This window comes from Musa acuminata, chromosome BXJ2-10 (genome assembly GCF_036884655.1).
Source record: "Musa acuminata AAA Group cultivar baxijiao chromosome BXJ2-10, Cavendish_Baxijiao_AAA, whole genome shotgun sequence".
NCBI classification, from domain to species: domain Eukaryota; kingdom Viridiplantae; phylum Streptophyta; class Magnoliopsida; order Zingiberales; family Musaceae; genus Musa; species Musa acuminata.
Window position 1 is genome coordinate 14,843,861 of NC_088347.1, and position 23,417 is coordinate 14,867,277.

The 23,417-nt window shown below is 37.6% G+C and overlaps 1 protein-coding gene across 2 annotated transcripts in view; it reads left to right on the forward strand.

Moving 5' to 3' along the window:
• Positions 1–2,293: 2,293 nt before the first annotated feature.
• Positions 2,294–23,417, forward strand: part of LOC103999887 (UPF0481 protein At3g47200-like) — a 47,827-nt gene continuing 26,703 nt past the window's right edge. For both annotated transcript variants that reach the window (XM_009421780.3, XM_018819373.2), the window contains exon 1: positions 2,294–2,377. The gene's annotated coding sequence lies outside the window, so the exon portion shown is untranslated. The remainder of the gene's footprint in view (positions 2,378–23,417) is intronic.

Here is a 23,417-nt window from a genome sequence, read left to right on the forward strand (position 1 = left end):
GATGATCTATTCTGGTATATAAAAATATAGGACCTCCTAGGGACAAAACTATAGTTATTAAGATTATAGATTTATTCTTAATATCTCTTAGTCATTAATCTATCACTAATAGTAGTCTTGTAAATGATAAGAAGAGAGAAGAATGTGAGTCTAGTTCTCCTTACAAATCGATATCATTATAGCTTTCGAATCCAATAATGATGTACCTATAGATCAAATAAAGGCTTTCTAAATTGCATCAAAAGGTACACAACGTAAATTTAATGTATCATTATTTGATTTTAGTTTCTAGCATTAAAGTTTTTCATATAATAATAGCATAATCATAGTTTTTATCCTTATATTCAATTTTTTAAGCTCTTTACTCCCTTCCTTCTAAATGATATAACCCTAGATATAATTTTACTTTCATCAAGATCATGTAATCCTAAGTAACTTTTAGAACTCTATATTCTTTTGCATTTTTGGAACATAAGTCACATCTTTGATATTTACTTTACTCACATCGCCACTGTTAAATCATTACCGAAACTCAACTTACTAGTCAACTTATTATTCAATAAATTAAAACAATACCTTTGAGCTCAAACATAAGTAACATAAATATAATCTAAAAACTAACCCTTCTAAAAGGATGCATCATTATTACCCTTAGCCATTTTGAGGATATCTCAATCAACATCCATTGCAGGAAAGCACTCACCAACCTCTTATTATCTTTGGATAATTTTATTTGATATTTCATACTCTTTGCATGTATAACATTAAACATTATTCAAAAACCTAACTTATGATCTCGACTTACCAAGTTGAGATTCACTCATGTTAGAAAACCCTGGTTGTTGATCTCTACCCTAAGCAACTAATGTCTTATCATATATATTCTCAAATTTATCTTGTTCTAAAGTTATTATATACTTCCTACACGGTATATCTCCACAAATAGGAGTCAATGTAAGACGCAATAATATCTTACCTTCTTCATCAATTTTTATATCAACCTTTTTCAGATTATCCAATATTTCTTTGAATATGTTTTGATACTTTATAGTCTTAAACTTTCTTGATCCTCAACCTATATAACTTTTACTTTAGATATAACATATTTCTTAACCTTTAAGTTAGATAAAGTTTTTCTAATTTATCTTAAATAATCATAACGAACTCATCATCAATAACATTATTTATAATATTGTCGACGATGTAAAAACGAATAGTACCTATAAAATTTGCGTGAAGTTCCTCCCAATCTTTGTCACTCATCTTTTATTATTTGTTTATTTATTTCTTTAACATTCTCCTTAGCCTTATTGAACGAGAAGATTTTTCACCCTCCTCTATCATAGGGTGAAACTATTTCTTTTATCAAAATTTTTCATAGTACAAATAATGAAAACAACTAATGACATCTTTGTTGAATATTGTATTACTAGATCTTTTGGGCACTAATACCATTTGTTGAGAAAATGAACTTGAAACCAAAAGAAAATAAGAGATCAACAAATAAAGAAGATGCCAAAAAATTGATATAAAATTTAACATGGTTTGATAACTTTCTACGTATGTCCATGGAAAAATCAAATTGTTCATTATGAGAAAAATCAATACAAGGAATCAGTTATCCTGAGTTAACCCAAACTCAAAGCCTGAAACCCCTATACACCCTCAAGAGTACCCAAAATGTTATGTCTCTCCTTCACCAAAATCTTAAGACTCAAGGTATATTTATAAAAATAAATCTTAATTTTCTAAGAATTTTTTTTACTTGAATCCCTAATATAAATCCTGATCCTAGTCTATGAAGGAGTTTGAATTTAATTATACCTCCTCCCAATTAATTAAAATCTAATTTTAGAACTTGTAAAATATTTATCAATCTTAATAAAAACGATACAAAAAATAAGACTATCTTATGCCATATATCTAATACGCACATGAAGAATATGACTTATAAATAACTAATAATCATATATTTGAAAAGAATCCAATTATGTGCATCGACTAAGAAAATAAGTTGTTTATTCTGTTAATTTTAATCGTCTAGTCCGTAGGTTATCTTAAATTTTCGATCAATGTCATTCATTACATACGAAAGATTAGTAGATGCGACATCATCTTAATTCATATTCTTAACTGATAGTGACTCGGTGACTTAGACATCCGACATCATCTTAATTAATATTCTTAACTGATAGTGACTCGGTGACTTAGTCATCCGTGGACTCGGTGACTCAGTCATCCGTGGACTCGGTGACTTGCATTCTTGCATTAGCACTATTAAGGCAGCAGCGGGAAGAAGAAGATGTCTCCACATCCAACACCCTCTCGTTTGCATTTCATCTTCTCCTCCAGTCTATTGCAGATTCCTGTGTTCATGGTAAGTAAAAAACATTTCTTCTTCTTCGTTCATAGCTGGTAATCCTTTCTCTTTTAGTAGATTGGTATTGCTATTTTAGATCTTTTAAGCATTTGATCTTTGGGAGGCGTGATACACTTTAAGATATAAGCACCAGAAATTTGAGTAATAAACATTGCTATCTAATTTTTATTTCAAAATTGTTATTTCATTTTTACTCTTACCGAACTAAAGATGAAATGTAAAGCTGTTTCTACGATCTATGATGGCGATAAATCTCGAACTGGTCTAAATGGGATGGGTGTTCTTCAACCCGTAAAAAACTTATAGTAGGTCAGAATAAGCTCTAGAAACACGTACAGCAACTATTTAGGATCATATCCTTAAATAATTTTTCAATCCTATTTAAGAATTATCAATTCAAAAGTGTTTCCCTCACTCAACTCCTGTTTCTCCTTGGAAAGCTTCTCCTTAGAAAGCTTAAGAAGGTTGTCGGGTCATCCTGGAACCCCTCTCTGTTTTATACGTTCTCTTATCACTGCTTGGTAGGTACATTTTGAGTACCGTACTATTTTCGAAAGCTTACTTTAACCAATGGTGTTTTTCTTGTTAGATTATATAATTATATTTAATTAAATAAGATATATTAGATATCTAATTAAATTGTAATTATAATTATTAATCAGTAGAAAAAAAAGTTTAATTATTATAGAATTTCTTAATAGATTATCTTGATAGAAAAAACTTTCATAATTACTTATCTTATATCCTTTACTCTTACGATATATATTATATTATAATATACATTACAATGTATATTATTTATATATTATATTAAATTATATTATAATATATATTATATTATATTATAATTTAAGAAATTATAGATCTTTTTTTATTTTTCATTGGTTCATATTTTATCTCTTATAATGATACTATGAAGGATAGAAAAAGAGAAAAATATAAATATAGTATTCTTTGGATATTGGTATCATTGCTTCATTTAAATTGGACAATAGTACATTTACAAATCAAATAAAAGTTTTCTGAATGACATCAAAAGGTACATAATCTTGATCTTAATCTATCGTTATTTGATTTTGATTCTACTGTTAAAATTTTTTCGCTAAACAAAAGTATGATTAAAATTTTATGCTTACAATTAGTATTAAAAATATTAGATTTATTTTATATAAGATAGTTATTGTTATCACCTTTTGCTTAAGAAAAGTTGTTATTACCTTTTGCATGTGAGAACATGTTATTTATATTCTGATAATGTGATGCTTGCCTCACCTGGTCTGTCTGTTTTCATAGAGTCTGTATATCTATTCTCTTGCTTGTTTATGAAAAGGTGCTATCATTTTGGTTGACAGATTATCATCGATAGTCTACTGTTCGCGATGGCGTAGTATAGGATGATGGTGTAGTATAGGGTGATGGTCTACTGTGATCACTGGCTTGTTAAGGACTACTACTATAGCTATGCAATGACTATTCATGGTAGTGAAGTGAAAGTTCAATGACCATATTGAGGGCAGTGGTCATGGGCCCTACTATCACGAATAATCGTTGTGTGCCTACAACATTTTTGCCAGAGGACCATTCATCATTTTTATTTGTTTGTACATATATCTTGCAACGTATTTTACCTTATTTTTATGTGTTTTTATTTGAAAACAATGAGTAGGAATAGTTCATAGTATTATAAAGTATTCGCTCATCAGAATAGTCAAAAGTGTCCCAAAATGACTCACTTTTCGTGTGTTATGACTTGTTTTCTGTAGGCTATAGTGCAGTATAAAACGTCAACCATCTCAACACCCTAGAACCTCTCGAGTGGCATAGAGCTGGATAGGGGTTTGGGGTGGTATTAGGTATTGATTAGATTCACAAGTTCGTATGTTAAACCTATGAGAATTTGCTATCACACTTGACACTTAACGAACGGTTGTTTGAAAACATACAACTGTTCATTTACCTTTTAAAATTCTATATTTTTTTTCTCTTTTCTCCCTTGCACATCAAATATATACTGAATTATTTATACAGTTGTCCTCTTCATGAGACTTTAGAATTTATCCGTCACTCATTTTCGAATTAATAAATTTAATTTTTTATATACCCTATGAGATAGTGATAAAAGAAGTTTAATGACATCATGAGTAGCAGTGGTTTTGCAAAATATCAAATAGATCATTGTTACAGTATCAAGAGGTATGACAACAGTTCTTTTATTATGTAGATGATATGCTTGTTACAAGTTTAGACATGCAAGAGATAAATAATTTAAAGTATGAATTGTCAAACAATTTTGTAATGAAAGATGTAGGAGCTACAAAGAATGAGGATTACAAGAGACAGGGAAGCAGGGACTTTAGTACTGTCACAAGCAGAATACATTAATAAAGTACTCTCTCGATTCAACATGCAGAATGCTAAACAGTGAGCACTCCTTTAGGTGCCCAATTCAAACTTGCAAAAGAATAATCACTAAAGCCGGTGAGGGGATGATTTGGCCTCAATGTTTCTTCGAAGAACTTGATAAGAACCAGAAGGAAAGTGTCCTATATTCAGATAATCAAAGTATAGTTCAATTAGCAAAAAATCCATCTTTTCATACTAGAATAAAGCATATTCAAATGAAATATCACTTCATTCAGTCCAGAAGATAAAGCCCTTGAGCTCGAAAAGATTCAAGGAAATTGAAACTCTATTGATATGTATCCAAAATGGTGACCATTAATAAATTGAAGTTGTGTTCAACTTCAGTGGTCTGCACAAGCAAGGGGAACGCTGGGCTGCTACATTGAGTGTGAAGACGATTAAAATCAGTCTCCTAAGTGAGAGATTGTTAATATCATCTTTCACTTAGTAAAAGTTTTGTTAAAATTTAAATTTTGACTTGGTAAAAGAGGTTCTAAGCACTTATCTGATTTATGACTATAAATAGGAGTTGTTATGATTGTTTAGGGTTGATTAGATTAGTGAGCTACCTGTGATATCTTTTTTTACTAGTGTGAGCACACTATAAATAAAGATGGGTTCTCTTGAGAAGTGTGTGAAATTATGGTAGAAGTTGTTTAGAGTTGAGAGGTTGTGAGGGATAAGTGTTTTTCTATACATTTGTAATTTTCTCCCTATAGTGAAGATCTAAAGTGGCTTTGTGGATGTAGCGTAAATCATAATATTTCTGTCTTTGTTTGTGTTCTATTATTTCTTTTACTTCTTTTAATCTAGTACTAAAAGACTTGTTATTTCTCCTAATAGGGAAGCACTGTGACATCTTCGTATAATCGAGCTTGCATCTTTCCAATAGATATTTTTGTGATTCAATAATAATAAATTATGCTAGCTGATCCATATAGGGTTCAGGTTCGATGATTCATCAACTCAATACTATTTTTCGGATGAAAGTTTTGACGGAAAAGAGAACTATCATAGAAATATCAAACGTAAACCCAAAAGAAAACGACATCCATTATAGATGCGTAAAATCATATAATAGCATAAAAAAAACAACTTGAAATAATAGAATAATAGTAGGATAGAAAAGCTTATAGATGCATAGGTTGTTTTGGACACCACTTGGGTGCTATTGACAATTTGTGTATTGCTATCGATTTTAGTCTTTTTCTTCTCTCTAATTATCGGAACCTCCTCTTGAGGCTTAGAGGGTAGGCAATAAGTTTTGGAGGCTTTTCACAATAGCTAGATGAAGCTTTGATACAGAGCTTAGGTTGTTGGAACTTTGTGAAGAAGGGCTATAGTGGAAAGGATGGGCTGCACCATGTAGATTTTTTTCAATCTCTACTCCTTTCTTCTCTTCTCTATTCTAAGACTAGAATATCTAAGGCCACCTAGCCTCTTATTGAAAACTTATTTGGTTGCCTTTAAATGGGGGCACACCTCTTGTTTTATAAGGTGAGGAGTGCCATAAGTCCTTAGGGTTTAAGAACTTTTCTTATAGGGTATATGTAGTTAGTCCTTTCTTTATAGGGATACCACAACTCTCTTATTTGGTGCTTGCCCTTGTATGGGTGAAGGGTTTCCTAATCCAATAAGACTTGGATTGAGGTGAGTGGGCTATTAGGATAGAGGATTTACTTGACCAAACAAGACTTCAAGTCTTCGAAGGATCCTGATGCTAGTCATAGGTGCACTGTAAGCCAATCACATGAGTGATAGTATGTATGACATGATACATACTCTTTTTTTAATTATTATATATTTGATTTTTTTTTTAATTTTATATTACTTATTGCATATATTGTTATGTTCATGGATTTGTGCAATGAGAATCGGATTGTGATGAAATCACAATAATGAGACTGATTCGCCTTTAAACATATACCCTAAATAATCCCGGTCGTAAGTTATTCGAGAGGAATATCGAGATAATCGGATAAACTAGTGTATTGTATACCCATCTATATAATGGAGATAACTAATCTTATAGATGCTTGTGTGGGGATACTAGGGATACAGTGTAGGTGCTGGTGCTCATTAGAGAATGAGTTTACTTATCGATCTACTCATGAAATGTTGGATGGTTGATGATACCTCATTGTTAGAAAGTGATTCTGTCATCCTAGTAGTATATTTGGTCCTTAGACTTTAGACACCAAGGATGTCCTATATAAGTACTTCACTCTTTGATACCAAACTTATAAACCTAGAAGTTCCAAATCTAGCATAACTGATCATCGTGAGTGACAACGAACCTTACGAGGACTATTAAGTGTCCATAAATGATCATCTGTTAGGATCAAGAGCACTAAGAGGGGGGGGGTGGGGTGAATTAATGCAGCGGAAAACTTTCAACGTTTAAAACTGCGTTCGTACGACAAAGCCGATTTCAGTAGAAAAGTCGATTCGTAAATTTCTTTAACTTAAGATCAGGTAAGAAGCAGTTAAAACAAATCTATAAAGGTAGTTTGCAATTATGATGGAAATCAGAATGTAAGCGCAAACTGAAATACGATGTTTGTACGGTAAAAGCGATTTCAATAGAAAAGTCGATTCATAAATCACTTTAACTTGTGATTAGGCAAGAAGTAGTTAAAACGAATCTGTTAAGGCAGTTTGCTGTTGTGATGGAAATCAGAATGTAAGCGCAAACTGAAATACGATGTTCGTACGAGAAAAGCGATTTACGTCTAAACACGATTTGAAAACTATTGAGCTTGGAAACGCAATCGTAAAAGCGCAGAAGGGAGTAAGCTATGAAGGAGGTTTGCAGTAAGGATAATAAGCTCAAAGTAAATGCAAACCAAAGAGCAGCACGATTTAGAGTGGTTCGGTCAATCTTGACCTACATCCACTTCTAGCTTCCTCCATCGATGAGGTCGCCGACGTCCACTAGAGGCCTTCCTTCAATAGGCGAAGGCCAACCACCCTTTTACAGATTCACTCCTTTTGACGGGCTTAGGAGACAACCCTTACAAACTTTTCTCTCCTCTCTTGAAAGATCTGAACTTGGAAGAAAAGAGGGAGAAGAACCTTTAGCTTATTATAACACTTTTGAGCTCAAAAATCTCAGAGTAAGATCAGGATTTTGGTGGTTTTTCGTTGCTCTTTCATTGCTGAAAGAGTGGGGTATTTATAGGCCCCAAACCAGTTTGAATTCCGAGCTCAAAACTGTCAATTCCCGGAATTTCAGGGTCTGGCGGTTGCACCGCCTGACAGGGCTCGAAGACTGAGCCTTTAGGCGGTGCCACTGCTTGTCAGGGGCGGTTGCACCGCCTGGCAGAGCTCGAAGACCGAGCTCAGGCAGTGCCATCACCTGACTGGGGTGGTTGCACCACCCAGCCAGAGCTCGGAGACCGAGCTCAGGCGGTTGCACCGCTGTCAGAGGCGGTTGCACCGCCCAACCAGAACTCGGAGACTGAGCCCTGGGCGGTGCCACCTCTGGGCGAGAGATCTGGGTCCGAATGGGTTGATCCATTCAGCCCAATTTGGTTCTTTCAAAGGCCCAATTGCCCCTAGATTAAGTTAATGGGATCACCTCCCAATTCTAACTTAATCATCGTACTAACTACGACAATTCTTAAGACTTTTACTACAGCTTGCTCAGGTGCGTCAATCGCTTCTTCCGGCGAGCTTCCGGTGAACTTCCGGCGAACATCCGACGGTCCTCCGACGATGCTCCTACGGACTTTCGGCAAACTCCTGGACTTGCGACGATCCACTTGACGAGTTCTGACGAGCTTCTTTTGGCAAGCTCCTGGACTTCTCGGATTTGTTCCCGCAGAACCTCCGACGATTGTCTGAACTTCCGTCAAGCTCTCTAACTCCCAACGTGATCATAGTCCTGACTCCGGCGTAACTCCTGCTGCATGTCTTACTTTCATCGTAGTTAATCCTGCACACTTATCTCAACATATGGATTAGATAACAAATGACAATTTATGTCATCATCAAAATCCGAGATTCAACATCATCCACTCTTAGTGTTATGAGAGGAATATTTTGTGTGTTCTTACTCAAGCAAAATCCCTAGCTAGGGTCATTCGGATTAAGAGAGAAATAGTTCTCCGAGAGAATCTTATTATAGCGAGACTTGAGTAGAAACCATATGGGCCTAATAGCACCATGCCTGAAAGATGGTCTTTGGGATATTAGATAGATAAAGGACTATAGATATATGGTAACTAATGACAGACAGGTCTGATAGATTGGATTACCCTGTATTGTTTGAGGATTACGACATAATGGCCTAGTACATTCGTAGTCGATGAGTCGAGTGAATTATTATAGAGATAATAATTCACTGAGCTAAAAAGAGTTTTGATAGGTATGACTCATGACCAGCTCGATATTAGGCCTAGAGGTTCACACACATATGGTAGGTATTACAACGAGTAGAGGTTTGGATATGAGATATCTGCTAGAGCCCCTATCTTATTGGATATCCAATAAACCCCTTAATTATTTGATCCTATGGATGAGATCTAATAAGAGACAATGAGATAATATTGGATAGAAATTTACTAATCTAAAAGGCTTAGATAGTTATATAGAGATCTAGTATCCAATAGAGTAGGATTCAATAGGATTAAGTTGATATGGGGCCTCTATAAATAAGAGGGAACTAAAAGGCCATAGGCTAGTCCCCTTTTGGTTGTCACCTCCTATTCTCCTCTCCCCCTCTCCTCCTCAGCTAACAACCCTTATTTGGGGTATGTGGATAGCAAGAAGGGTCGGCCCTTTCTTGATTGTGTGGTGCCCGCAGCATGGAAATTTGGGCAGCAATTTGAGGAGCATCTTCATAGCTCCTACCATGTAGATCACTACTAGAGAGGAGGACAGTTGACCTTCTTCATCTTCTCTTATAGATTTATAAGTTTTTAAGGATATATAATCTCTCTAGATAACACATCTTTCTCATACATGTAGTTTTTGGTTTTGTGGGTTTTTGCATACCAATTTTCGCACGACAATGAAACCTTCTTTTTTGTGAGAAATTTTAGAATTTTTGGGTTTTGTTCTTCTATTGCACATGTGATGTCACCCTAGATTTCTCAATAGTAGTATTGGAGCCAGATTGTTCATGTGAAAGATTGGTTTATAAACTACATGTGTTGTGTTCAATTGCATAGAATTATTTTCGCATGATTGGTGGGATTTTTCATCATAGTTTTCAAATCTAGACTACATCTATTTCCTCTATTAAAAGGTGTTTCAAAGAGGGCTTTTGATGTCAAAATTGTTGATGCAAAATGAGAGAAAGGGCAGCAATAGTTGCTGCCCTATAATTTGGTCGAAGGCTACTTGCAGCCTTAGTCGAGAGCACAACTTACTGCTCTAGGTCTAGACAAAAGCAGTAAGGTTGAGAGTTGCAAGGGTGCTCTTGGCCTATAGGTTGGCTATCCCTGTAGCCAAGTTTCTTCGCTGCAAAGGGCACTCCTAGCAGTTAGGATTTCTTGGCTACAAGGGTTGCCTTGGTGACTAGGGCTCTTGGCTACATGGGGCAGCCTGACGGCCTGGGTTTCCTTGCCACCCATGCTCACCCTATAGCTAGGGTTTCATGGCTACAAAGGCAACCTTGGGGACTAAGGATCCTTGGCCACCCAAAGGAATCCTACAGCGAAGGTTTCTTAATTGTTGGGGTAACCCTAGCAGCTAGGGTTTCTTGGCCACTTAGGGCATCCTAGGGTAGGGTACCCGAAAGGGCTACAGAATAATTAATTAAATATTTTAATTAATTATTATTATTGCCATAATCTAGTAGTCCTACATGATGATGTAATATATATGATGTATAATATGGATGGATGATCATGGACCATGTGATATGATGTATATGTGTATTGTGATTATTATTATTATTGGGGCCTATGAGCCTCTAATTTTTCTTGTTTATTATCGATCCGACGATCATGATGTATGGAGATGCGCCAAGATGCTGACGAAACCGATGATGACGAGATGGACGATTATAGGGCATGGAGATGTGTCGATACACACAGATCGTGATGTGAGTGATTAGGCGCACTGGCTTGTTAGGACCACGGTCGGTACTAATGTTAGGATCAGAGTGACACTAAGAGAGGGAGGGGGGTGAATTAGTGCAATGGATTAAAACTCATAAGTTTGAAACTAATTTCGTAAATGTGTAGAGATTTCGATTCGATGAAGTATGACTTAGCTAAAATAGCTCGAGTAAAGGAAGTCAAGAGTAGGGAGAAGAAAACTGAACAGTTTGCTACTAAGAAGATAAGTGATTCATAAAATTAAACACTCACACATTCAAGGAACACCACAATGTAAAGTGGTTCGGTCAAATGACCTATATCCACTTACGAAGCCTTCTTCGATGAGGCTCCCAACTTTCACTAGCAAATCACTTTGAAGGGGAAGGACCAAATACCCCTCTTACAACCTTTTTACAAGTAGTTCACACTCTTACAGATTTTTCAAAGAGAAAGAGGGAGGTGAATACTTAAGCTATTGAAAATAAGACTTTGCTAAAGTTTTTTCTCAATCTCTAACTTCTCAAAAAGGTATTGTGTCTGTTGAGAATTGAGGGGCATTTATAGGCCCCAAGAGGATTCAAATTTAGGCTCTAAATTTAAATTATTTTTGGGTTTTCGGTGCTGGCGGTGCCATCGCCTGTCAGTGTCTGATATTGACAGTGTATTGGTGGTGCCACCGTCGGAACTCTCGGGTTCTAGGCGGTGCCACCGCCTAGTCCAGCGATACCACTGCCTGACCTTTCGGATTCTGGGCGGTGCCACCACCCAGTCCAGCGGTGCCACCGCCCGACCTTATAGGTCACTGGTTGGGCTCCTTATTTGGCCTAAACCAGTCTATATTAGGGCCCAGTTGGCCCTTAACCAGGTTATAGGATTAACCCTTAATCCTAATCCTAATTACATGCAAATTATGAAATTAAGACATAGCCCTAAGTAGGTTTTTAACTGGCAACGTCGAGTTTCCTTCCGGTGAGCTTTCCAGCGAACTTCTAACGGACTTCCGATACACCCTCGGATTTCTTCCGGTGGACTCCCAGCAGGCTCCCGGTCTTATGGCGAGTTCAGTGAATCTTTGGCAAGTAGCCGAACCTTCTCGATGATCTTCGCGAACCTCCGACGATCTCTTCGGCGGACTTCCAAAAACTTTGGCAAGTCCTTGATTCCTTCTCGGTTAGTTCCAACAGCACTTCCAACGATTCTTCAGACTTTCGGCGGACTCTCAAACACCCATCGAACTTGACTCCGGTAGACTTGCTTTATGTCTTCAAGCTATCATAGTTAATCCTGCACACTTAACTCAATAATATGGATTAGATCAATTAACCCATCAATTGACTTCATCATCAAAATATGAGATTCAACGATCTCCCCCTTTTTAATAATGACAATCAATTGATGATGGAGTTAATTATAACTCTCCCTATCTATATGTCATATTATGAGAAGATAAAAACACTTAAATTCAATCTCTTTGAATTCAAGCCTAAACCGATAAGTTCTATCCGTCGAACTTATCGTTATTCTTAATAAGCATGAGCAAATATGAAACTTCATATTTCTCATAATTTCAAGGCATGGAAATTATTTTCAAGCTGAATGATAAAAGATAATTATCATTTCGATAAGAAATAATAATAATTTGAAATTTCAACATGGATCTCATAATATAAATGCAAGGCATGATTTCATATGACCATGAGATAATTGCTTATCATATATATAAAAAAATTGATAAACATGATACGATAGCCAATATAAAAAACTTTCATATGTGATATGCTCAAAAAGTTTTACGATGTTTTTAAGGAATGAAACACATATAAGACATTTTTCATTGCATTATACAACATGTAAATTTCATATTTTGCACAAGTCATCAATCTTTTTGCACATTCTTCTCCCCCTTTGTCATCAACAAAAAAGAGATGAGGTTTTAAGCATAAAACTCGTGATCATTGAAGCTATTCATAAAATCATCTCATAAGAAAAAAAATCTTGAAAAAGAGATGGCAGAATTGACAAAGCTTCAACTTGGCATTAAGATCGATCATTAAAGGAAGACATCAAATCATCCAAAATAACATGAAGGTGCCATCAAAATGTTGACAAAATTTCAGAAAGAAACATCCAATATCATATACTAGGATAATGTCAAATGCATGTCAAGGTAGCATAGAGGTTTACAATAATAAGAAAGAAGTCAAATCCATGAAAACCGAAAAGATGATGAAATTTTTTTGAAAAATATATACAATCAAGCTCATTCATAAGGACAATTCAACATATGCTTAATTCCCTTCTAATAAAGTCAAATTGATCTTCATTTAAGGTTTTTATGAAAATATTCGCTAATTGATGCTTTATATCAATAAATTCTAGAATGACATTATTATTATTGACATGATCTCGTATAAAGTGATGCCTAATGTCAATATGGTTAATGTCACGGACAAACTTCTAAACAGGATGCTTGATGTAATGCTTATGTATGTCCGTGTCTTTTGGTATGTTCATGCTTTGTACAACATGTAGAGGGACAGCCGAAGGCTTAATAGTCCCATTTTAGTTAGGTTGGAAGCCGCTTTAGGCTTGTAAATAAAGGTTGTGTCATATGGACACGTGTGACAGATTTTTAGTCTATAATGGACCATTTTACCCTTTGTTATGCAACTGTTCAGAGCTTGTAAAGTCTATTTGTAATTTGCATTGTCTATGAAGTGTTTTTGGAGATGTTTACTTGTGGATCCCGAGTGAGGTGTTTTCTCTATCCTGTTCTCTCTTTTGTGGGTCCTAAGAGACCATGGGAGACTTCGGGGAGGCTGACCTTTGCGGACGGACACGCAAGGGTACCGCATGACTTAGGCAAACCCAGCTAAGTCTGTGACAGATGGTATCAGAGCGGGACAAGCACTCATAGAAACACTTAGCATGCAAACGTGGGGGACCTAGCGGGGCTGCGTTGAGGGCAGTCAGCACACGTGCGACCATTTGGGGGAAAACGGGCATGGAGATGTAGGGAAAAGGAGTTGCTCGGAGGAGCAGGCTTCTAAGATTGGCATTCAGAGGAATGGCCAACCCTTCGCGCAAGAGGCACCACGAGAATATACAAGCTTGGAAGAATGCGGAGCGCACGAAGGTTGGGATGGCTGAGTTTGAGCTACGGCTTAACGTTGACAACTATACTTGATGGTGCTTAAGGCAAGCGAGGCGCTTGGTAAAGAATGAGACCATCCAAGGTGGAATGAGTTGCTCAGCGACCAAAAGAGTTGTACAAAGCTCACAGAGGTGACGGGAATTGCTAACTCAAAGAATTCGGTACTCATGCATGGGCTTGTATACGGACGATGGAATGTTCGTGGCCATCTCAAGGCGATCGAAACTCGACGCCATGGAGCATTGAAACTTTCTCTTCGGCATGTGAAGGATACGTCCATAGGAGGCTGAAGTGTACAACGAGTTCAGCATGTTGCTAGGCTTTGAGTGGTGCAGCGGGGGTTGTATTGACGTGCAGTCGCAATCTAGCAAGTGTGTTTGCAGGAGGTAGAACAATGCATAGTTTGTTCAGCAGATCAGAGTAGTCCAAGGGGATGGTGGTCTCCGAAACGAAGAGAGATGTTGCTCCAATGGGACAGTTATCTAGGAGGGATAAGTCCCGGCTCTCTAGAGGGAGAATCATGTGGGACGGACCTCACATGTTGAGGAGGAGTACCTCAACAAACAACAACTCCACGAAGCTCAATGGTCTGAGCAAGCGGCGAGGAGTCGTCGCATGATCTCATTCGAGAGAATACATTGGTGGATGCATTGCGAGATCAAGTGGGGGAGCAACCCAATGCAACACAAATGAAGACACACTTGGAGTCGATATGGAGATCAGACTCAAGGGAGGGCTGACCCATGGAATGGTGAGCGCGAGGGCCACCATCAACTTAATGTAAAAACGAGGAGCGGAGCAACTTGAGTGTAACTTGGCGAAGTACCCAAGCCGCATGAAGGGAGCTAGTATAGAAGATGGAACATGGAGTGTAGGCATAGTGCTTTCCTTGGACAAAGGTCAAGGACATGAACTCTTGTAGAGGCAAGAGCAGGATCATGTTGTTCCATGGGTCATTCATTCTGACGGAGCGGACTCATCTTGCATGGTGCCAAAGATGAAGGGAGCTTCTAGGCATATGCACCTTATCTCGGAGGAGCATTTGATGGAGGAACTAAGGCGACTCAATTTGCGGAGGCGAAGTTGGGTTCAGAAGGCCTTAGAACGGGGCAAGAGGACGCAAAGGCGGGTACTCTTGAAGAATATGCCATAGTGTTTCCATTCAAGTTGCTATGAAGGAAGCGGTGTGCAGCGATGATTGTGCTGGTAGGGTTAAAGGCCCAGGATCCAGACAATGGTGCACTAATTGCAGCGAAGTCGGGGGACTTCGGGAGCTATTAGGCGATGGACTGTCCTAGAGCGGTGCTTCATCTAGATGTGACCCAAGAGTGGGTGGATGAAGGTCGATTGCCAAAGGAGCAAACAAAATCGAATATGGAAGAGACCTTGCAATGTATTGGTAGAGGCCACACATGAAAGGTTCACAATTCGAGTTCATCCCACAAGGATCAGAATGCAATAGAGATGTCACCAGGAGGCGACATGGTGCAGCGGATCGTGGTGGAACAGTTCGTGGCAATGCGATACACACAACCTAGTCCCGTGAGGGACTAGATCATACAGAGGTATGATCGGGAGCTATTGGAAGCTCCACTTCGGTGAACAACATGACGATAAGAAGGGCTATGGATTCAAGGAGTGAAAGCCATGGTACCATAGAGGCGGGTCTTCCGTGCATGCATCGGATGAAAACCTTGGTCATCAGCATATGGGGGTTGTGTTCCACCAAGGGAAAAGTTCGAATGCAAGTACTAGTGAGTCCCATGGGAGGGACTTGATCATACAGAGGTATGATCGAAGCAGCTAGAGAGTTGGACTGCTCCAGAGCTCATATTCGCTTAAGGGAGCCCGACAAGTCAAAGGATAAGGTCGAGTAAGTGAACGTTGCTACCAAGGAAGCTAAGGAGAACAGAATTGGTGCAAACCCTACAACGTGATGGCAAAGGCCATGCATGGGAGTTGTAGTCTGTCTTTCCATCAACCAAAGGGAGCTGCTTGGAGAACATAGAGGTGTTGAAGTGGGGGGTCGAAAGGGGCGAGGAAGCGACGACGAGTCCAGAGGGACTTAGCTACCCAAATTCAAGCATCAGTTAGAATGTAGGTGGACTCGGAGGAGTACCACAGAGGCATATCTACTGATTGTGAAGAAAAGGGATGCAGATGTGAGGTGAAGGATAGTAGTGCCATGGGCATGGCAGCGCCATGGTACCGTAGAGGCGGGACTTCCGTGAAAGTCATTGATCCCTTACTCTCATAGAGGGAGAGCGCTTGGTCGTGAAAGGGGCCGAGGAGGTAGAGCATGCAGAGGCAAACTCCAAATACCGAGACAAGGCTGAAGGGCAGAGGCCAAGGAACTTCGTAAGACCGGTGTCAATGAGTTTCTCATCAAGATAACCAAAAGTGAAGGACTTCGGGTCATGCAAGAGTGCACGACCAAGGAACAAAGTAGGTAGTATGTGGTGTTGTACCTTCGCTACTCAGGGGAGTAGGCGACAGGGTTGATGGAGAAGATGGTACAATCCCATAGGTGACCAAATCTATTAGAGAATTACTCTAAGTTGGGGTGAAAACTTCCTACATTCCAGAAGTTCGATGGCATTGAGAAGATGAATCACAGTAGCTAACTCAACACAAGGAGTGCAAACACTTCAAGTGCTTCAGAAGTGTAAGCAAAGAGCAGGCGAAGGCCAGTAACCACCTCGATACATGGAGTACAACCTCAAGGAGGCGGGCGAAGTCAAGTAACATTTGCCTTCTCAACTCTTAAGAGAATGGGCGAAACCGAGTACCCCAATTCTCTTATCTATCTAGCAGAGGAGCTCGGCATATGTTCAAAGACCCTTCAAAAATAATGGAAGAAAATAGTTGTCAAATCCTCACCAACGGTGATCAGTGTTACTAAGAGTAGATAGTCCGCTTCATTTACCAACGAAATGCTAATCGAAAGCGGAAGTGATGCGAACCTACTTGGATGTGATAACTAAGTGAAAGAAGAGTCAATGAGCAAATTTTATGGAGGAAGGACCCAAAACTTCAGAAGTTTGCGTGACGATGCTCGTTAAAGCTCCAACAAGTATCCACCCAGTTCAAGCAGCATGAGACATTTGAGAGACTAGCGCAGTTAGGATGGTCTTTTCCTTCATCTGGAGGATCTGCAGGAATCAACAGGGATCAACACAACTTAGCCAACCCTACACTAGAGTCAGAGTCATTAGCGAGTTGAAGTAGCATGACGGATCAAAGGTTCGACTACTCAAAAACAGTAGTGGAGAGCAGTTGGGAGCCAAGATGTGCATTATAGTTGGAGCAGAAGATTGAAGACTCAGCAAAGGCGAGGAGTTGCAGTGTCGGCAAAGGCTTCAACGAGGACGTCGAAGGAATAAGTGGGGGAGAATGTCACGAACAAACTTCTAAACAGGATGTTTGATGTAATGCTTATGTATGTCCGTATCTTTTGGTATGTTCATGCTTTGTACAGCATGTAGAGGGACAGTCGAAGGCTTAATAGTCCCATTTTAGTTAGGTTTTTGGTGGCCGCTTTAGGCTTGTAAATAAAGGTTGTATCATGTGGACGCATGTGACAGATTTTTGATCTATAATAGACCATTTTACCCTTTGTTGTGCAACTGTTCAGAGCTTGTAAAATCTGTTTGTAATTTGCATTGTCTATGAAGTGTTTTCGGAGATGTTTGCTTGTGGATCCCGAGTGAGGCGTTTTCTCTATCCTGTTTTCTCTTTTGTGGGTCCTAAGGGACCGTGGGAGGCTTCGGGGAGGCTGACCTTTGCGGACGGACACGCAAGGGTGCTGCACGACTTAGGCAAAACCAGCTAAGTCCATGACATAATGTCAATATGCTTAGTTCTAGAGTGTTGAATTGGATTTGTAGTTAGACAAATAGTACTTGTATTATCACATTTTATTGGAATGTTCTTTAAGTAAATTTCATAGTCTTCCAATGTATTTTTCATCCAAATAACTTGTGCATAGCATGCACTTGCAGCTATGTATTCGGCTTCCACCTTATATAGTGCAACTGAATTTTGTTTCTTGGAAATCCAAGAAACAAGTGCATGTCCTAAAAATTGACATGTTCCGAATGTGCTTTTTCTATCTATCCTACATCCGCCAAAATCGGCATATGCATAAGCTATTAAATCAAAATTATTAGTTTTTGGATACCATAATCCTAAATTATGAGTTCCTTTAAGATATCTAAGGAATATTTTAACACTTTAAAGATGAGACAATTTAGGATTAGCTTGAAACATAACACAAAGTCCTACACTAAACATGATATCCGGTCTAGTTGCAGTGAGGTAAAGTAAATTACCAATCATTCCCCTATATATTTTTTTATCAAAGCTTTCACCACTTTTATCCATGTCTAACTTAGTAGAAGTACTCATATGAGTGTTTATAGCTTTTGAACCATTTATGTTAAATCATTTTAATAATTCTAATGTATATTTAGATTGATTAAGAAATATATCATTACTAATTTATTTAATTTATAATCCTAAAAAGAAGGTTAATTCTCCCATTAGGCTCATTTCAAATTCATGACTTAAACATTTGGCAAATGATTCACATAGTGATTCATCCGAAGAACCAAAAATAATATCATGAACATAAATTTAAACAATAAGAAAATTATTTTCAAAATGTTTGATAAACAATATAGTATCAACCTTACTTTTTGTAAAATTATTTAAAATAAGAAAGGAACTAAGCCTTTCATACCAAGTTCTAGGAGCTTGTTTTAAGCCATAGAGAGCCTTAGTCAATTTAAATACATGATTAGGAAGAAGAGAATTTTCAAATCCGGGAGATTGTTCAACATACACTTCTTCGGAAATAAAATCATTCAAGAAAGTACTTTTGACATCCATTTGAAATAGTTTAAAATTATTACTACTAGGCAAAGAACATCCTAATGGCTTCTAATCTAGCCATAGGAGCGAAGGTCTCTTCATAATCGATATATTCTTCTTGGTTAAAACCTTTGGCCACTAGTCTAGCCTTGTTTCTAACCATGATACTGCATTCATCTTGCTTATTTCTAAAGACCCATTTAGTACCAATGACTAAATGGTCATTAGGTCTAGGAACAAGTTTCCATACCTCATTCATCTTAAATTGGTTCAATTCCTCTTACATTGCAATAACCCATGAATCATCTTTTAAGACTTCATCAATGCATTTAGGTTCAATTTGAGAAAGGAAGGTGGCGTTAGCATAAAAATTCTTGAAGGAAGAATGAGTTTGAACCCCTTTTGATGTATCTCCTATAATTAGCTCCTTTGGATGAGCATCTACATACTTCCATTCCTTGGGTAAGGAAATTTCGGAAGAAGATACATCCAAGTTGCTATTTTTTGGAGGGGGGTCATTTAAATTCAAATTATCAAATCCAAGATCATCATCAAAATCATTTTTCTTTAACTCAGAAATTTTATTAAAAACTATATGAATAGACTCTTCTATAACTAAGGTTCTTTTGTTAAAAACACGAAAAGCCTTAGAAACAGAAGAGTAACCAAGAAAGATGCCTTCATCGGATTTAGCATCAAATTTTCCTAAGGCATCCTTTTCATTCAAAATAAAGCATTTGCAATCGAGAACTTTAAAATAAGAAACATTTGGTTTTTTGTTATTCCATAATTCATAGGGAGTTTTTGATAGAGATGGTCTTATTAGAACCCTATTCATGACATAGCAAGTCGTATTAATGGCTTCGGCCCAAAACTTAGGTAGACTATGTTCATTTAACATAGTTCTTGTCATTTCTTGTAAATTTCTATTTTTGTTTTCAACTACCCCAGGATTTCTCAGAGTGGAGAAGTTGTGATTATATCCATTGGATTCACAAAAACTTTGGAAGTCACGGTTTTGAAATTCGCCACCGTAATCTCTCCAAATTGATGAAATCATGAAGCCTTTTTCATTTTGAGTAAGTTTATAAAATTTAGAGAAACATTTGAAACAATCACTTTTGTGAGCCAAGAAATAGGTCCAGGTGTATCTGCTATAGTCATCTACAACTATGAAGACATATTTCCTTCCTCCTAGACTCATTGTGTCAATTGGTCCAAATAAGTCCAAATGGATCAATTGCAATGATCTAGTGGTGCTAATTTGATTTTTTAGTTTGAAACTAGTTTTTATTTATTTTCCTAGTTGACAAGCATTACACATTTTGTCCTTAACAAACTTCATATTGGGAATCCCTCATACTAACTCTCTAGATGAAATCTTAGATATTAGTTTCATACTTGCATAACCTAATCTCCTATGCCAAAGCCAAGCATCATCATTTAAAACGAAAAAGCATATTTTATTATTAAGTTCATTAAGGTTGATGGTGTAGACATTATTTTGTTTTAAGGCAATCATTGATATGTTATTGTTTGGTTTTTCAATAATGCACATATTAGATTCAAATATAACGATGTAACCTTTATCGCATAATTGACTAATGCTTAAGAGATTATGTTTCAATCCATCAACTAGCAATGCACCATCAATTGAAAATTTTAATTTGTTACCTATGGTTCCCTTGCCAATGATTTTACCTTTGTTGTTGTCTCCGAATGTGATATACCCTTCTTCTTTGCTAGTGAGCATAGAGAAATGAGATGGATTTCCGATCATGTGCCTTGAGCATCCACTATCAAGATATCATCTGTTGCTCCTAGCTTGTGAGTTTGTCTACAAAAGAGGATGGTTTTTAGGTACCCATTTGATTTTGGGTGCCTCAAAAATTGATATACTAATTTTGTCATTCATCATTGAATTATTTATAGTTCCTTTAGGAACTCATATCAACTTATATGAACTAATTTTCTTAAATGGACATTTGCAAACAACATGTCCGGATTTAAAACAAAAGTTGCATTTCAAATAAGGTGAAATATGTAATGTGGGTCCTTTAATAAAGGTTGTAGGATTTTGGTGAGATTCTCTCACAAAACTAATTCCACTTCTATTTACGATGTGACCCTTGTTTGCAAGGATCATGTCCAAGCCTTTGCTACCGACCTTAAACTTGTTTAAGGTCTCTTTAAGTAGCAAATTCTTATTTTTTATTACTTCTAAGTGTTCACACTTAGAGCATGGAGGAGTTTGAAGATTATCAAGCTTATTTTGTAGTAAGGCATGCTCTTTCTTAAATAGATTGAACTTCCTACTAATAGTTCTACACTCATCAATTAATTCATGAAAAGTGATAGAAAGTTCATCGAAAGATAAATTTTTATTAATTAAATCACATACCTCTCCTCATAAAGTCATTAGCGCGAAGTTTGCCTCCTCTTCGTTGCAAGCTTCTTCATTCTCGGAACCACTTGAGTCATCCCTAGTTGCTTTTAAGGTTTTCTTCGTCTTCGGTTGCTTCTTCTTGGCTTGGGGTCATTCATTTTTGAAGTGCCCTGGCTTCTTGCATTCGTAGCATATTACTTAGTCATTTTTATGTTCAAGTTTGTTTTTGGTGTTATTTTCAAATTTTTTCTTTCTTATAAACTTTTAAAATTTTTTAGTTAAAAGTGCAATGTCATCGTCACTGTCCTTATCACTTGATGTTCCTTTCAAGTGGTCTTCTTGTGTTCTAAGTGTCATATCCTTTCTATTCTTTGGAAGGAGATTCTCAAACTTTTCATGAGCATGGTACGTCATTTTGTAGGTCATAAGAGACCCAATAAGTACTTCGAGAGGAAATGTTTTACGGTCCTTAGCCTTTTGAATAGCTGTAACTTTTGAATTCTAACTCTTTGGAAGATATCTTAAAATTTTAGTTACTAGTTCAAAGTTAGAAAAACCTTTACCAAGAGCTTTGAGTCCATTGATGACATCCGTGAAACGAGTGTACATGTCTCCGATGGACTCACTTAGTTTCATTCGGAAAAGTTCGTAAGAACGCATAAGAATGTTGATTTTGGACTCTTTCACTCGGCTAGCGCCTTCTTGAGTGACCTCAACAGTTCTCCAAATATCAAAAGCCGAATCACAAATCGAAACACGATTAAATTCATTTTTATCAAGTGCACAAAACAAGGCATTCATAGCCTTTGTGTTTAAAGCAAAAACCTTCTTCTCTGATTCATCCCATTCTCTTATCGGAAGAGAAGATTTTTAAAATCCATTTTCGACAATAGTCCAAAGCTCAAAATCAATAGAAATAAAGAAGATCCTCATACGAGTCTTTCAATACATGTAATCCAACCCATTAAACATAAGCGGACGTGTAATAGAGTGACCGTCTTGCATGTCGGAGTAAGCCATCTCTCTTAGGTATTAAAATAAATATGAGAGTGAGCCTTGCTCTGATATCAATTGTTAGGATCGGAGCAGCACTAAGAGGGGGGGGGGGTGAATTAGTGCAGCAGATTAAAACTCATAAGTTTGAAATCAATTTCATAAATATGTAGAGATTTCGATTTGATGAAGTATGACTTAGCCAAAATAGCTCAAGTAAAGAAAGTCAAGAGTAGGGAGAAGAAAACCGAACAGTTTGCTGCTAAGAAGATAAGTGGTTTAGAAAATTAAATACTCACACATTTAAGAAACACCACAATATAAAATGGTTCGGTCAAATGACCTACATCCACTTGTAAAGCCTTCTTCGATGAGGCTCCCAACTTCCACTAGCAAATCACTTTGAAGGGAAAGGACCAAATACCCCTCTTATAACCTTTTTACAAGTGGTTCACACTCTTACAGATTTTTCAAAGAGAAAGAGGGAGGTGAACACTTAAGCTATTGAAAACAAGACTTTGCTAAAGCTTTTTCTCAATCTCTAACTTCTCAAAAAGGTATTGTCTTTGCTGAGAATTGAGGGGTATTTATAGGCCCCAAGAGGATTCAAATTTGAGCTCCAAATTTAAATTTCTTTTGGGTTCCCGGTGCTAGTGGTGCCACCGCCTGTCAGTGGTGATGCCACCACCTATCAGTGTCTGACACTGATAGTGTACTAGTGGTGCCACCGCCAGAACTCTCGGGTTCTAGGCGGTGCCACCGCCCAGTCCAACGGTACCACCGCCCGACCTTTTGGGTTCTGGGCGATGCCACCGCCCAATCCGACGGTGCCACTTCCCAACCTTACAGGTCACTGGTTGGGTTCCTAATTTGGCCCAAACCAGTCTATATTAGGGCCCAGTTGGCCCCTAACTTGGTTATAGGATTAACCCTTAATCCTAACCCTAATTACATACAAACTATGAAATTAAGACATAGTCCTAAGCAGATTTTTAATCGGCAATGTAGAGTTTCCTTTCGGCGAGTTTTCCGGTGAACTTTCTACGGACTTCCGATACACCCTCGGATTTCTTCCGGTGAACTCTCAGCAAGCTCCCGGTCTTGTGGCGAGTTTAGCGAGTCTTTGGCAAGTAGCCGAATCTTCTTAGTGATCTCCATGAACCTCCGACGATCTCTTCG